Below are 17,228 nucleotides of genomic sequence, written 5' to 3' on the forward strand. Positions count from 1 at the left end.
TCCTAGTCAGATTCGCCAACCACTGAGCCACGACGGGAACTCCGGGATTTTTTTTTTTAATTACAGTATGGTGTGGTGACATTGGCTCTAGTCTATTTCTCAGGTAACTCTCAATTCCTAATTGAGTTCTTTGAGAAATTTATGCATTATTGTAATTATATAACAAACTTTAAAGCTAGATTGATTGGTGTTCTGAAGGAAAATATTATAATGATTACAGCATAGAAGATGGTCTCCTGTGCTTGCTTTGGCTGCACATATAGCAAAATTGAAACAATATAGAAATTACTTTGGCACAAGGATTACATGCAAATTTATGAAGTGTTCATATTATTAAACAACAAAGTTTTACTGTAAAACGCAGAGATTATACTCAATATTCTATGATAAACCATAATGGAAAAATATAAAAAAGAGTATGTACATATAATTTAATCATTTTCTATACAGCAGAAATTAACTGAACGTCTATACCCATTAAACACTAACTTCTCTTCCCATATCAGCCCAGCCTTTGGAAATAAGATTTTTATGTTCTGTTTCTATTCTTTTGACTACTTCAGATACCTCATATAAGTGGAATCCTACAGTATTTTTCCTCTTGTGATTAACTTATTTTACTTAACATAATGTCCTATAGTTTCATACACATTGTACTGTGTACCAAGATTTCCATTTTAAGTATGCATAGAATATAACTGTATTTGTATATCATATTTCCTTTATACATTTATCCATTCATAGATATTTGGGTTACTTCCTCTTCTCGACTATTGTAAATAATGCTGCCTTTATCCTAAAGATAATTCTACTATAGACATTTGTTTCTGGACTCTTTTATCTATTCTATTCCACTGCTCTACACGCCTGCATTTATGCTAGATCACACCTTCATAATTATACTTATTTTGTGGTATCTTTTGAAATCAGGAGGTGCGAGGCTTCCAACAAAGTTTAGTTATTTTGGGGGGGGTCCCTTGATATTTCATATGAATTTTTGGACTGATTTTTCCATATCTGCCAAAAATGTTTTTGGGTTTTCACAGAGGTTGCATTGAATCTGTAAATCACTTTGGGGAGTATGGGTATTTTAATACTATCAAGTCTTCCAATCCATGAATATGGAATTTTTTTATTTATTTAAATCTTCCCTGATTTCTTTTACCAATTTTTCCAATATCTGTGTAAAATTCTTTACCCTCCTTTGTTGAGTTAACTAAATATTTCATTCTTTTCCATGATATTATAAATTTGTTTTAAAAATGTATTTTCCAAATGGTCATTGTTAGTGTTAAAAAATGCAACTAACTTTTTGTGTGTTGAATTGTGTCCTGAAACTGTCAAAATGATTTGTTAGGTTTAACAGTTTGTGTTTGTGTGGAATCTTTAAGGTTTTCTAAGTATAAGATCATGTCATCTGCAATCAGAGGTAACTTTACTTTTTTCTTTCAATTTGCATATCTTTAACTTTTTTCTTTTCAAATCTTTCTGGCTAAAACTTCCAAACTATATTGAGTAGAAGTATTGCAAGTGGGGACCCTTGTATTTTTCCTGACCTTAGAAAAAAATGTTTTAGCCTTTTATCATTGTATATGATGTTAGCTGAGGGCTTATTATATATAGTATTTATTATTTATTATATTGAGCTTCCTTCTTTTTTTTTTTTTTTTTTTTTTTGTCCTTTGTCCTTTAGAGGGCAGCATCCATGGCAAATGGAGGTCCCAGACTAGGGGTCTAATTGGAGCTGTAGCCACTGGCCTATGCCAGAGCCACAGCAACACCAGATCCGAGCCACATCTGCGACCTACACCACAGCTCACGGCAATGCCAGATCTTTAACCCACTGAGCAAGGCCAGAGATCAAACCTGCAACCTCATGATTCCTAGTCAGATTCATTTCCACTGCACCACAACAGGAACTCCTATATTCAGCTTCTTCTATTTGTATATTTTTATGGAAGTTCCCAGGCTATGGTCAAATCAGGGCTATAGCCTGCAGTCTGTGCCACAGCCATGAAATGCAGGATCCAAGCCATGTCTGTGACCTACACCACAGTTCACTTCAACACTGGATCCTTAATCCACTGAGCAAGGCTAGAGATCAAACCCACATCCTCATACACACTAGTCAGTTTCGTTACCACTGAAACACAACAGGAGCTCCCTGTTGAATTTCAGTATCATAAATTGTGTTGATTTTGTCAAATGTTATTGTTCTAAATCAATTAAGATAATTATTTTCACCTTAGTTTCTGTTAATGTGGCACATTACATTAATTGGTTTTCATATATTGAATCATTCTTGCATGGTATAAATCCAATCCAGGTATAAATCTAATTTGATTATGGCATATAATGATGTTAATGTGCTGCAAAATTCATTTGATGGCATATTTTGAGATTTTTACATCAATATTTATCAGGGACATTGGTCTGTTTTTTTTTTTCCTTATTATTTCTTTGTCTAGTTGTGATATTAGTCTAATGCTGGTTGAGATAGAATGAGTTTGGGAGTGTTTCCTTGTCTTAAATATTTTGGAAGAGTTTGAGGAGGATCAATATTAATTTTTCTTTAAATGTTTGCGAGAAATTCTCCAGTATGCTAGAAACTTTCTAGCTCCCTATGGGCTCTTTTTTGTTGGGACATTTTTACTGTTTCAATCTCTTACTCTTCAGAAGTACGTTCAGATTTTTTAATATATTCACAATTCAGTTTTTTCTACTTTGCTATCTGATATCACTCTTTCTTGAATTTTTTTTTACTGTGACATTTAAAAATTTTGTTGAAATATTAAAAACTTTTACTATATGTTTTTAAGTGTATATGGAAATAAAAATAATAAAACCAACATTTTAATACTGTAATTTAAAACATTAGAAACATTTCAATTCTTTTTTTCTTACTAAAGTATACTTGATTTACAATGTTGTGCCAATTTCTGCTGTATAGCAATGTGACGTAGTCATATATATATATATATATATATATGAACATTCCTTTTCATATATTATCTTCCCTCTTGTTCTACACAAAGAGACCAGTATAGTTCCCTGCACCATACAATAGGACCTAATTGATTTTCCATTTTAAGTGTAATAGTTTGCATTGACTAACCCCAAATTCCCAGTCCATCCCACTCCCTCCCCTTTCCCCTTGGCAACCACAAGTCTGTTCTCTGTTTGTGAGTCACTTTCTGTTTTGAATTTTTTTAAAAGTTGGTAAAAAACCTACATGCCAAGAAGTATAAAATATTAATCAAGGAAATTAAAGAAGATGGAAAGAAATGGAAACGTATTCCATGCTCCTGGGTTGGAAAAATCAATATCGCAAAAATGGCCATACTACCCGAAGCAATCTACGGATTCAATGCAATCCCTATCAAATTGCCCATGACATTTTTCACAGAACTAGAACACACAATCTGAAAATTTATATGGAACTTCAAAACACACAGAATTGCCAAAGCAATGATGAAGAACAAAAACCAAGCAGGAGGCAAAACTCTCCCAGACTCCAGGCAATATTACAAAGCCACAGCCATCAAGACAGTGTGGTACTGGTACCAAAACAGACACTCAGACCATTGGAACAGAATAGAGAACCCAGAAATAAACCCTGACATCTATGGTCAATTAATCTTTGACAAAGGAGGCAAGAACATAAAATGGGGAAACAACAACAACAACAACAACAACACTCTTTTCAGCAAGTATTGCTGGGAAACCTGGGCAGCTGCATGCAAATCAATGAAACTAGAACACACCCTCACACCACGCACGAAAAAAAAACTCAAAATGGATGAACGACTTAAATATAAGACAGGCCACCATCAAACTCCTGGGAGAGAACATAGGCAAAACATTCTCTGACATCAACCTTACGAAAGTTTTCTCAGATCAGTCTCCCAAAGAAACAGAAATAAGAGCAACAATAAACCAATGGGACCTAATCAAACTGAGAAGGTTTTGCCCAGCAAAGGAAACCCAAAAGAAAACAAAAAGACAACTTACAGAATGGGAGACAATAGTTTCAAATGATGCAACTGACAAGGGCTCAATCTCTCAAATATACAAGCAACTTATGCAACTCAACAGCCCAAAATCCAGCAACCCAATTGAAAAATGGGTAAAAGACCTGAAGAGACATTTTTCCAAGGAAGATGTACAGATGGCCAACAAGCAAATGAAAAAATGCTCCAAAGCCCTGATTATTGGAGAAATGCAAATCAAAACTACCACGAGACACCACCTCACACCAGTCAGAATGGCCATCATTAAGAAGTCCACAAAGAACAAATGCTGGAAGGGGTGTGGAGAAAAGGGAACCCTCCTGCACTGCTGGTGGGAATGTAAGCTGGTACAACCAGGGTGGAGATCAGTATGGATGTATCTTGGAAAACTATACATAGAACTACCATATGACCCAGCAATCCCACTCTTGGGCATATATCCAGACAAAACTCTCCTTAAAAAAGACACATGCTCCCGCATGTTCATTGCAGCACTATTCACAATAGCCAAGACATGGAAACAACCCAAATGTCCACCGACAGATGATGGATTCGGAAGATGTGGTGTATATACACAATGGAATACTACTCAGCCGTAAAAAAGAACAAGATAATGCCATTTGCAGCAACATGGATGGAACTAGAGACTTTCATACTGAATGAAGTAAGTCAGAAAGAGAAAGACAAATACCACATGATATCACTCATATCTGGAATCTGATATAAGGCACAAATGAGCCTTTCCACAGAAAAGAAAATCTTGGACTTGGAGAATAGACTTGTGGTTGGCTAGGGGGAGGGGGAGGGAGTGGGGTGGAATGGGAGCTTGAGGTTAAGAGATATGAACTATTGCCTTTGGAATGGATTAGCAATGAGATCCTGCTCTATAGCACTGGGAACTCTTGTCTAGTCAATTATGATGAAACACATAATGTGGGAAAAAATACTGTATACATGTATGTGTTACTGGGTCACCATGCTGTACAATAGAAAAAATATATATATAAATAAATGATAAAACAATCCATCCTGTTAGAGGTAGATTTATGTGCACTAATGTAAATCTGATAACAATTTCCCCTGCTATACTAACCTCAAAACAATAAAGTTATTTTGAGGGAAATGTTATCTTGAACAACAGGTAATGAAAGAATATGGATAATATTTTGGATGTAAACAATATCATGTACATAAAATAAACTCTACAATTTCAACTTTTGATTTTAGGCTATATTCATTACATTAAAATACATTTGCTTTTGTTAAAATGAGAAAGGAATCTTTCATTTTGAGGAATGATATTTCTCAGTGAGAGAGGGGGATGAGAATTTATATTGATTCTGTGACAATTATGATTTTAGTATTTTTTTCACCTTGTTGTAGTTTTGACTGGAAGCTATACTAAGAAGTTGAGTTATATAATTTAGGCTCTGGAATCAGATATGTGAGTGAAAACAATCCTAATTCACTCCAGAACTGCGTGATATCATGCAACTTTTCTATTCTTTTTGAATCTCATTTCTCATATAAAATATTATAAAAATAAGACATATTTTTTAGGACTGTTTTTAGGATTAAGAGTACTAAAAGGAATAATTGTAGGTAATAGTACTAGTAGTAGTAGTAGCAGTAGTGAACATGTATTGACTGTTTACTCTGGCCAAGAGCCAATGTTAATAGATTTTCATGAATTAACTCATAGCACACTTTCTGGGACATAATAATCACACTCAGTAAATGTTAACTCATTGCCATTGTTATTGTCACTATTCATAAGTAGTAGCAAATTATATGTAAGTACAAAATTACCTGACAGGACACTAGAAAGAACCCATATTAGAGGAAGCAATAAAACTTATGTTTTTGGAGGACAAATACAGTCATTTATAAAGAAAAATATGTATATATCTCACTTGGTAATCAGAGTTGGTTTTAAGTTAAATTTGAGATGGACAAAATATTTCTCTATCTCTATATATCCTCTCTAAATTTTTCAGTATATACTTCTTTTCCACCATTGATATTCTTTATTTTCCCTTTCTGAATCTACTTCTCACCACCTGAAGTCTCTCATTTCATATCATTTCAATGAGTCAATTTTAGTTTTTTTCAGGCATACATAATCAAAATTTATCAGGACATTTTTTGTTATGTCTCATCTTTTTGATATGTCTGTGGAAATAAATAGACCAACATGTTTTAAGTATCTACACAACTATATATTACACATTCTCATTAAGGACTCCTAATATATATATATATATAATATATATATATCATATATGCATTTATCTATCTACCTACTATCTACCTGTTATCTATCATCTATCTGGTAAATTAAGTTTCTATCTACATAACAAATGCATTATAAATTAAATCTTTAACTACATATATTCTTGTGCTCATGCTCTGATAAACAGTTGACAATATATTTTGGTCTAGTGAGATATTTAATGGCACCTTTAATTCACAACACATGTTTGTTCTATACTGTCCACAATATTCATGAGGCCTATTTTTATCCAAGAAAATTGGGGAATCCTTATTATTAGCAAATATGCTCCATGTTTTCCATGTCCTAAAATATAACTTGACTCCTGCCATCCTACAGCTTTTTGAAAATACTGACATCTGTATTTATCTTCAAATTATATTTAATCAATTCATTCTGGGCATGACATGTCTACCTTTTTGTACAAAAATATCAGAAAATAATTTTGAAAGAAAAATGGGCCTGAGAACACTGCTTAAGAAATTAAATGTAAAGAATCATTCTTGCTTTCATTTAGAGTTCCCTATAATAACAAAACAAATGCAATGTCTTTGGGGCATCAAAGTATAAATAAGAACAGTGCTAACCTATGTCCAGGAGAATATATCCATTATAATCAACTTTTAACTCAAGTTTCTTTCATCAATCTTCTCAGATTTTAGACTTCTTTCTCAGAAAGATTGGGGGTGTGCTTCGGTTTGCTACCTGGGAATGACAGTCTGCCAAGAACTGGCTCTCTGATTGTTATAGTCCTACAGGAACCAGAAAAGAAAGCACCCCTGTCTTCCAGAACCAGAAAATTAAGGGGCATGCCCTGGGGGAAGCTGCAAAAATCAGGTCGTCAGATGTGAAACTCAAGGCAGCAGATGTGTAGAAGCTGCCCCCTGGGAAATACTGATGTTCTAGATGTGCAAAAAGGTACAGAGAGATGTGCAAAGATGGCACTCAATAAAAGGGGGGGGGGAAGCAGACAATAAAAAAGAAGAAAAATAAAAAGATGGTACAAATCAGCTTCAGCAAGGCAGAAAGAGCACAGAGAAAATGACTATTGGCTGGAGCATAAGTATGGCAACCTTCAGAAAGGGGAAAATTAGATGGCCTCTACTGACTTTAGCAAGGCAGAGGGAAAGCAGGAATACCACACCTAACAACCTCTATCCCTGGTGATTATTCCAGTAGGCCGCTGCCTACAGATCAATGTTTTAAATTAGTAAATGAGCCTCTTTCCCATAAGGTGTGGGCTCTTTTCAAAGAGTTGCTTCTACACTGGCCCTGGAGTTGGTGTCACTATATTTGGTCCTTTAAGAACCTTTTCCAGATCACAACAGCTTCACGGGTCTCATGGGAAGGAGCCGTGTTGATCTTCAAAGCCAAATATTTGGAAGACTCATCTCTTAGGTACTGCTCTTGAAAATTGGAATGGCTTATATGGGGTACAAACACTTCAGTCTTCAGGGAGAAACTCCAGATTTTATCTTCCACCATTCCAATTGTGGGTTGCCAAGTGGTGGGTAGGGTTGATGGTGAGATTGTGAATCTTTTAAAAATTCAGATTCTGATTCACTAGGTCTAGGGTGAAATGTGATTCTCATTTTTAACCAGGTCATGGGGGAGCTGAGGCCAAATAACAGACCACAAACTGAGATTTTCATAGAGAAATAATCTGAACTCAAGAAAATTATTACATATTCACTTTTAAAGTATTCAATAAAAATAAAAGTGAGCTTAAGATCTCTGTTTTAAATAATACAAAATTTATTCTTATGTAATCAAGCACTTAATTCAGACATCTGAACTTTTGTTAATTTGGAATGCAATTTAAGATGTCAAAAAATATTTTCACTGGAGATATGTGTGAAATCTCTTAGATAGGCATGGTTTACATCAAAGTTTCTTTTATTTTTTGAGTTTAGGTGTCTATTGCACCATATATCAAGTTATAGTGCATTATCCATTATGTCAAAATGATAACAATGATGTGTTGATCATTTGCCAGGAATATTTCCAAGTTTTTTTGTTATTGTATCAGGATTAGCAATGAGATCCTGCTGTGTAGCACTGAGAACTATGTCTAGTCACTTATGGTGGAGCATGATAATAGGAGAAAAAATAATGTATACATGTATGTGTAATAGGGTCACCATGCTGTACAGTAGAAAAAAAAATTATTGGGGAAATAACAATAAAAAATTATTTAAAAAAGGAGCTGCATTAGGATAATCAGGTTGCATTTTTTTCCTGAAATTTATTTTAAAGTATTTCAAGGTAATGTGAACAACATAATAAGTATTACATAAATAAACACTTTTAGGAGTTCCTGCTGTGGCACAGCATGTTAAAAATCAGATGTCACTGCAGCTATAGTTTAGGTGACAGCTGGTGCTTGGATTCAATCCCCATCCCAGGAACCTCTATATGCTGCAGGTGCAGCCAAATAAAAATTAATTAAATAAAATAAACACTTTTAATGCATTTATTTATATCCAAATTAAACTAAATTCAGTAAATCTTTGAATAGCAGGGAGATTATATGTGTGATATTAAGTATGTCACATGCTTGAAATCATTTTTTAAAAAGCCATTAATTTACTTAAAAGATGCATGAGAAAAAAAGTCTTAGGTATGTGAGAAACTTTATGCCAAATATTTTTTTTACTTCTCTATTATCTACATTTTAAACCATTGACAAGCGCAGTGAGATGATCTTTTAAATCACTCATTATACATGATACTCTATTATCTTACATCCATTATAACTTGTTAGAAACTTTTAATAATGCATGACTTCAGAAGGCAATTCCCCATAATAGATACAGTTACTTAAATATTACTCCATCTATATTTTATTACTTTATGAAGCATAGTGGCAACTGAGCCAGAATTTTTTTTCAGAATTGAAGGGTTACCAAGCAGTTTCAAAATTATCCAAAATATTAGACGTGACAGCATAAAATAGCAAATCAATTTCACTTTCTTTTTTTAATTTTATTTTCCTAGTAAAGAAAGAGGAGTTATTTGAAGCTTTCTTAAGTATGTAAAAATTCAGTAAAAAGGTAAGACAATCCTATGGATTTGATAACTATCAATATATATCATATCATATCTATTTGAAAGTTATAATTTAAAGATTTTTGTATTCAAAACTTTAATTTTTTGCAGACTATTGCCTATTATCTTCTCTAAGTATAAAGAATAAAACTTAATCAGATCCTTGTTAAAGTATATTAAATAAAATGTCAATTTGAATTTGTTTTCAGTTGGAAGAGAATGAGAACTTTGATTTTAATTTCATCTGCTGATATAAAATTTTTCCATTTTGGAGCTTTGTAGGACTATCTTCCAAAAAGAAGTAATGACAACTGTATAGGTAGAAAAAATTTCCTGGGTATGTTTAGCTCTTGTAATATTAAAATCAATGTTGATAGATGTAAGTAATGAAGTAAAATTATTTTTAGTTAAATGGTGATTCATTTATAAACACTTGCTTTTTATAAAATGGTGATTTTACATTACATATTTAATAAAAATATTTACATGGAATGGAAAATGTTTCTTGTGGTAGTATCAATGCTTATGAAATTGATAAAAGAGTAAGTATATAAATAAGTATGACTGGAGTATTTTTAATAGCTTTTTAAAACACAGAATTATTTCTAGGTTAAGACTTTCCATGGGTTCCCATTGTGGTGCAGTAGAAACAAAGCTGATTAGTATCCATGAGGATGCAAGTTCAATACCTCACCTCATTCAGTGGATTGGGGATCCAGCATTTCTGTGGGTTGTGGTGTAGGTCAGACATGGCTCAGATCCCACATTGACATGGCTGTGGTGTAGGCTAGCAGTTCTCACCTGATTTAACCCCTAACCTGGGAACCTCCATATGCCATGGGTGTGGCCCTAAAAATTAACCCCAAAAAATCTTTAATTAAAAAAAAGATTTCATGGTTGTGTAGAAGATGCTACATCTTCCTTGATAATCCATTCTTACATTTAATATTCTAGTTAATAAATGTACTCTACATATTAAATATGTTTTGGCACTTTTTTAGTTAGCCCTGGTAATAAATAATAATCTAATTTAAACCTCCACAAAATCACCATTGTCATATTCAGATCAAATAAACATCAAGGCAATTTACCAGATATCATATTCCTGGAGTTTATGGAAATAGGTATGTTTACACTTATAGCTCAAACTTGAAATTATTTTTAACAAACTAGAATTTTTGTTATAATGGCAAATTAATGGCTTAACACACCTCCTAAATGTACACTTTGTATACATATATGTAGAAAAGTACCTTAGTATTGGTATGATGACATTAACATTCTCTAATGCTAGAGCAGTAAAGGGGACTTCTAGCAATTGCATGATTTGTGTTCTTAATATATGTTATTGCAAAAATGAATTATTTTTAAAAATAATTTGGCTAGTTAGGCTACTTTTCTACTCTTTTCTACCTTTCTCCTAATTATTTTAATACATCATAAAGTGCTGTATTCTTCCAGCATACTATTTTGTCTGACAATTTGGAATTTTTTTTCTTTTTTTTGGTTTTTTAAAATTATAGTTGATTTGCAATATTGTGCCAATTTCTGCTGTACAGCGAACTAACTTAGTCATACAGATATGCACGTTCTTTTCCTCATATTATTTTCCATCATCTTCTATCCCAAGTGATTGAATATAGTTTCCAGTAGGACCTCAACGATTACACATTCTAAATGTAATAGTTTGCATCTACAAACCCCAAACTCCCAGTCCATCCCATTTCCTCTCCTTTTTTCAACTCTAACTTTTCATGAGTTACATAGACTTCTTTTGGCTACTTTCTCACATGGCATTCTACGTGCAAACAAATGTAGTTTTGTTCACTATGGAACAAAAGGAAACTTCACAAAAAGGAATATTCATTTTTAACTGAAAATAAAAGTAGGAAGGTCCATTTTGAAACTGTTTTCTGGTTATAATGACAATATCTGTATCACACACTCTGTATGTTATAGTAAAACAGATAAACATTGTAGATCCAGGAATTGTAATTTAATGTGTGACATAATTGAATATGATACTTGGTAAGGCAATTGATCATAAGGTTTTATTTTATGTTTACATAAAATTTAAATTATTATAAGCTAACATCCATTCCAGTACAGGATGTAAGCATTGGCCTTAGGTAGTGTTTAGCTTATTTCATAGACTTGAATTTGATTCTATGCATACCACTGAATAGTTTTGTCATGTTCACTTTCCCAATAATTGGATTAAAATGCTTTAAAAATGTAGCTTGTGAAAACAATTATACACAGTTTCATAGAACAACAAAATAGTCAATATGGCATTATTAATACTTCTATATTGCCTTTTTGTACTTTAATTAAATAATTAATTTTTCAAGAATAATATTAAAATCAAAAGAATGCATTTCATTTAAATATTTATATCCCAAGCCATTACAAGTTTGCCTAGTGTTAGAAAGATATATTGTGGAAGACTTGGTTCAATGTAAGATTTCAGAGCTGTTTCACTTTTTTATTAGAAAAGGAGAACTAATCCAACTCAGGAGCAATTCCTTGGGGCTACCTGAGATGCTGTCTCCCAGGCTTAAGTCCTAATTTCACCCCAAATAAAACTTAACTCTCAACTTTCAGGTTGTGTACTTTTTAAGTTGACAGTTATGGCAACCACTAAAGGGACCCAGAGAAGACTGCTCTCCTTTGCCTGAACTCTATGAAGATATGGAACCTTGGTACCAGCAGGGGCCCCTTGTGCCCATCCATCTTCTTGGGGAGTCCAGATAAACTTGGGTGAGTCTCTCCTGGATCTTGGATCTCCCATATTGGTTGACGATCTTGAGTTTTATTTGGCCATGTGTAACAGGTACCTCAATTGAAAGAGACTGAGGAGGAGGACTGGCTGACAGATACCTGGGGGAGTAACCCTCAGTGGAGATGTGGGGGAAGCTGGCAAGGGGATGCCCCCTCAGTGGGAAATACTTAGGGAAGAGAATACCTCCTTAGCAGTGTCCCTGGGGGTAATCTCAATTGAGAGATACTGGGGACTATACCCCAGCAGTGGAGACCCTGAGGGGCTTGGTTAACCACCTCAGTGGAGATGCTGAGGAGGGGTTTGTTTGAAAAATACTGGGAAATATATACCCCACTAGTGGAGACACTGGGGGCTCAATTAAAAGATATTGCAGTTGGTTCAGTTGAAAGAGACTTAAGGGTCTGGGCTGAGTGTTTAGGTAAGAGGCTGACCTGATGCTTCTCCTCAATTCACCTGCCTTAATGGGATTTATCAGGATAAAAGTGAAGGTATATGACAGCCTTTTCTCCAAAGAAAAGGGACAAGACTCTCCCTGGCCAGTCATAGTTTTCTCAGGTGACTAAGAAATTTAACAGGGGTGGTGGAGGCCAAGTTCTCACATGGTGCAGTGGTCTCATAAGGAAACCCACTCCTTAATTAAAATCTGCTCAACCTGGGATGTGAATAAGAACTGGCCATTTGGTGATCTGAGCACCCATAATGTCCTAGATGCCACTGGAAGACCCAAGACATGTAAGAAGGTCTGGGAAAAACCTAGAGGAGTTAAACTCTCAAGCAGCACAGTGGCCCACTACACAATGTTGCTAGTAGACATTATCCCTGACAATACAAATTCAAACAAAAAATGAGGGGTATTAGAAAATCAGCCTCCAACAAACATCTCAGCCAGGTTTACCGTTACCTAGTCAGTTGGGTATTAACAAAAAATTGCTCTGAAAAGAGCTAAAATGAGCTCCTTTATTAGATATGCATTTGTTGAAATAAAATTTTAAAAAATCCTTTCAAAATTTTGACCAGAGGGAACAAGTCCCACTAGGAGAACATTCTTCTTCTCCCTGAGTTTTGATACCAGCCTCTCAGGAACACATCTTATCCAGACCACCTCTAATTACCGAGACTGAAGGAAAACATGGGAAAGAAGTTTTTTTTTTTTTTAAAAAAAAAAAAAAAAACCAAAAAACAAACTTATTCCAACTGTTATTTTAAACTAGTGAGTTTTTATTTGTGATGTCTAATTCGTGATGAAGCTTAGAAAATGAATTTATGAGATCTCTGGTTGTGTCTGTCTATGTGCTTCTATGTGCATTATATGTCTTTTTTTAATGGTATTGTCAAAAATGATTTGTAAGTGAGCTCTACTTAATTGGCTTAAAGGAAATTAAGCACATACATAAATTCTCAAATACAAAAACAGCTGGAAACTTTGTGGGAAGTGGACATTGAGAGAAGGGTTGTGCATTGTCAGAACAAAGTTTAGAATGAGTTTAATCAAGTAAATTAACTTAAAAATAAGCTAGTACAAAATTTGAACTTGGCTTTTCTTTATTAAGAGAACAGTTTCCTTGGAATGCGACTTTGATAATAAATTATACAATGTTTTTGAAGTAATCTGTTGTATTTGCTTTTGAGATCTCTTGTAACTTTGGTAAAGGAAAAAGCATTATCCATAGAGACATCTGATTCTATCTGACCAAATTAAAAAAAAAACTGATTTTTTTAATAAACTTCCTATCAAGTTCTAATTAAAATTCTTTTAATTCAGCAAACTTTGGAATGCTTCACAGGACACTTGAGGCAACCTAAAAGAAAAAAAATATTAAATTAACTAGAATTATTTGGAATGTTAAAATACATAGAGAGCATTATCAAATGAGTGATAAACCTCAGATTATACAGATGAATAGATGTTTTTAATATAGATATTCTGGAACTTATACAGTTTCTGAAATCTGGATATCTACTTGTACTGTGTTATAATTCTTTTTTTCTAGTTATTTCAAAATGTTACATGTCACAACAGTAACCAAGTTTCCTTGTCAATTTGCATTGCAATCAGATTTAAATGTGCATTAAGTCTTGTCATTATAACAGTTAATGTCTTTACTCTGATGCCTTTTCAAAAATTCTTCCTCTTCAAGAAGATCTATAGAAAGGACTTTTTAAAGAAATAAAATTTTCTGACTGCCAGAACTTAGTGATGACCTGGGTAAGAAATTAAAGAATTCTAAGCAACTTATACAACTCAACAGCAAAAAAACCAATCAATCAATGGAAAAATGGGCAAAAGACCTGAATAGATATTTCTCCAAAGAAAATATACAGATGGCCAACAAACACATGAAAAAATGCTCAACATCGCTGATTATAAGAGAAATGCAAATCAAAACTACCATGAGGTATCACCTCACACCAGTCAGAATGGCCATCATTAATAAATCCACAAATAACAAGTGCTGGAGGGGCTGTGGAGAAAAGGGAACCCTCCTGCACTGCTGGTGGGAATGTAAACTGGTACAGCCACTATGGAGAACAGTTTGGAGATACCTTCGAAATCTATACATAGAACTTCCACATGACCCCGCAATCCCACTCTTGGGCATCTATCCAGACAAAGCTCTACTTAAAAGAGACACATGCACCCGCATGTTCATTGCAGCACTATTCACAATAGCCAGGACATGGAAACAACCCAAATGTCCATCGACAGATGATTGGATTCGGAAGATGTGGTATATATACACAATGGAATACTACTCAGCCATAAAAAAGAATGACATAGTGCCATTTGCAGCAACATGGATGGAACTAGAGACTCTCATCCTGAGTGAAATGAGCCAGAAAGACAAAGGCAAATACCATATGATATCACTTATAACTGGAATCTAATATGCAGCACAAATGAACATCTCCTCAGAAAAGAAAATCATGGACTTGGAGAAGAGACTTGTGGTTGCCTGATGGGAGGGGGAGGGAGTGGGAGGGATCGGGAGCTTGGGCTTATCAGACACAACCTAGAATAGATTTACAAGGAGATCCTGCTGAATAGCATTGAGAACTTTGTCTAGATACTCATGTTGCAACAGAAGAAAGGGTGGGGGAAAAAATGTAATTGTAATGTATACATGTAAGGATAACCTACCCCCTTGCTGTACAGTGGGAAAATAAAAAAAAAAAAATTAAAGAATTCTAAAAGGAAATCTGATGGTTTCAATAAACAGCTAACCAAAAATGATTTGTTACATTGGACTGAGTGAACTGGTGAATATGGTTATAATTTTATGGTTTCCATTTGAAATAGTACTGGCTTTTAATCTGTGTTTTCCAGGTGTAAAGAAATTCTCCTCATCAAGCAATTTTGTAAATTATACCTTTATAAGCATAACTGAAACATTTCTCTCTTCTCTCTATCTGATCCCTTCAGAGGCTGGAAATTCTCAGGTTCCCAGCAGCTTTATCAGATAAATTAGGGAGGACAACTTGTATGTAGCCCACAGAAATCTCAAGACACTTGAGTATTTGTAAAGCAAGGAATTCACCTAGATCTTTAAGATAAAATTTCTGATAAGCCCTTGGCATGACTTTCCTAGCCCTGAGATGCCTTTTAAAAGCATAGCCTGAGATTCCTTATAAAATTCTAGCAAAGCCAATTTTTAGAAAACTCTATATGATCAATTATATTAACATAAATCATCAGGCCAAGATTGTTGACACCAGACTTAATTGGCAAATGAATTAGTCTTTGTTTGGCTATATTTGATAAAAATGAGTGTAATTTTACAGGGGAAGAGATGTTTTAATGAACATTTGCTAAATCTGTTAATCTAATTCTTTTAATTACCATCAGTAACTTACTTCCTAGGTAGTTCTTTGCTGTTATGTTATATTGCTGCAATGTTTAACTGAGCTTCTAAAAGAACATTCTAAGCTTGTTTCTAAAGTTTATCTCAGTGATCTGTTTTTTGATGAAGATCATATGCCCCAGAACCTGCAACAAGGGGACTATACATACTGAAAATGACATAATATAAAAGGACTATTTCCAAGCCAAAAGGAAGACTCTCACCAGGTACTCTTAACTACCTTATGTGCAGCAAGCAAGATAAAGGGAATTGACTCTTAGATTCATATTTTCCCACTTAAAAAAAGGCCCCTGCACTGTGCTGGACTGCTGGACCTCAAAGTTATCTTAAAACAATGTTCACATGGAGGAGAAAAAACTAGGATGAGAAGAAGACAACATCAGATATAGACAGCTGACCCAAGATGTTGGACCTAACTCATACGATGACTGATGATTTATTGACTTCTTAAATTTTTGCATATGAATCAAATGTTTTTGCATAAGAAGAATGGTCCTATGCTAATTTTAAAAATCAATCCAATTGTTGAATTTGTGACCAATTACTGTAGTCAGCACTTCTGGGTTACCTTGGTAGGCTTCTCCCCTCCAAGGTTCTAATTGGATAGACCTTAGGAAATTTATTTTATAAGAAAGAATTCAGTCCTGTACAGGATACTATTGATATTAAGATGAGATTTTTCTCACTTGGCCAATTAATGATACCTGTTCTGAATCTGAACATAAATATGAATTTTCCTTTAGGGACACTCAAACTCAGTAGAATGAGCTAAGTCTCAATCAAAAACTGTAACCTCCTGTTATTATAAGGGAGCTTCACTCATGTAGGGTATGGATTTATATAGTTAACACCAGACTATTTAAGTTTTAAGTCTCCCCTATGTTGAGAATAAGTAAATCACACTAAAAGTGATCAGCCTATCCTCCTAACATTAGGAAATTAGGAACCTTATGAATAATGCCTACATATTATTACCTTTATAGCAGTGGCAAGTATGGAACAGACTGTGTCAGGTGACCAGAGATTTATTGGGTCATACTTAATGGAACCCAGTGGATTTGCTGTACTAATTTATGACTTTGGGTTTCTACCAGGATAGATAGGAAGATGTGCTCTAGGATTCCCTAGGACTCAAGGACATATACATAACATGACAACAACCAATCTATCACTGATGCAAGCTTAATGGGTCAAGGGATATGTACTCAGCTAGTATGATAATTTACCAGCTATTTTTGTACTTTCAATAGGATTAG

At 34.2% G+C, this 17,228-nt stretch overlaps 1 pseudogene; it reads left to right on the forward strand.

Moving 5' to 3' along the window:
• The first annotated feature begins 238 nt into the window (after positions 1–238).
• LOC146398614 (U6 spliceosomal RNA) lies at positions 239–336 on the forward strand (annotated as a pseudogene).
• Positions 337–17,228: the final 16,892 nt, after the last annotated feature.

This window comes from Sus scrofa, chromosome 11, assembly GCF_054392235.1.
Source record: "Sus scrofa isolate SSC_HxYL_T2T_F1_AM1 chromosome 11, Sscrofa_HxYL_maternal_Yorkshire_Landrace_v2.0, whole genome shotgun sequence".
In the NCBI taxonomy this organism is placed as follows: Eukaryota; Metazoa; Chordata; class Mammalia; order Artiodactyla; family Suidae; genus Sus; species Sus scrofa.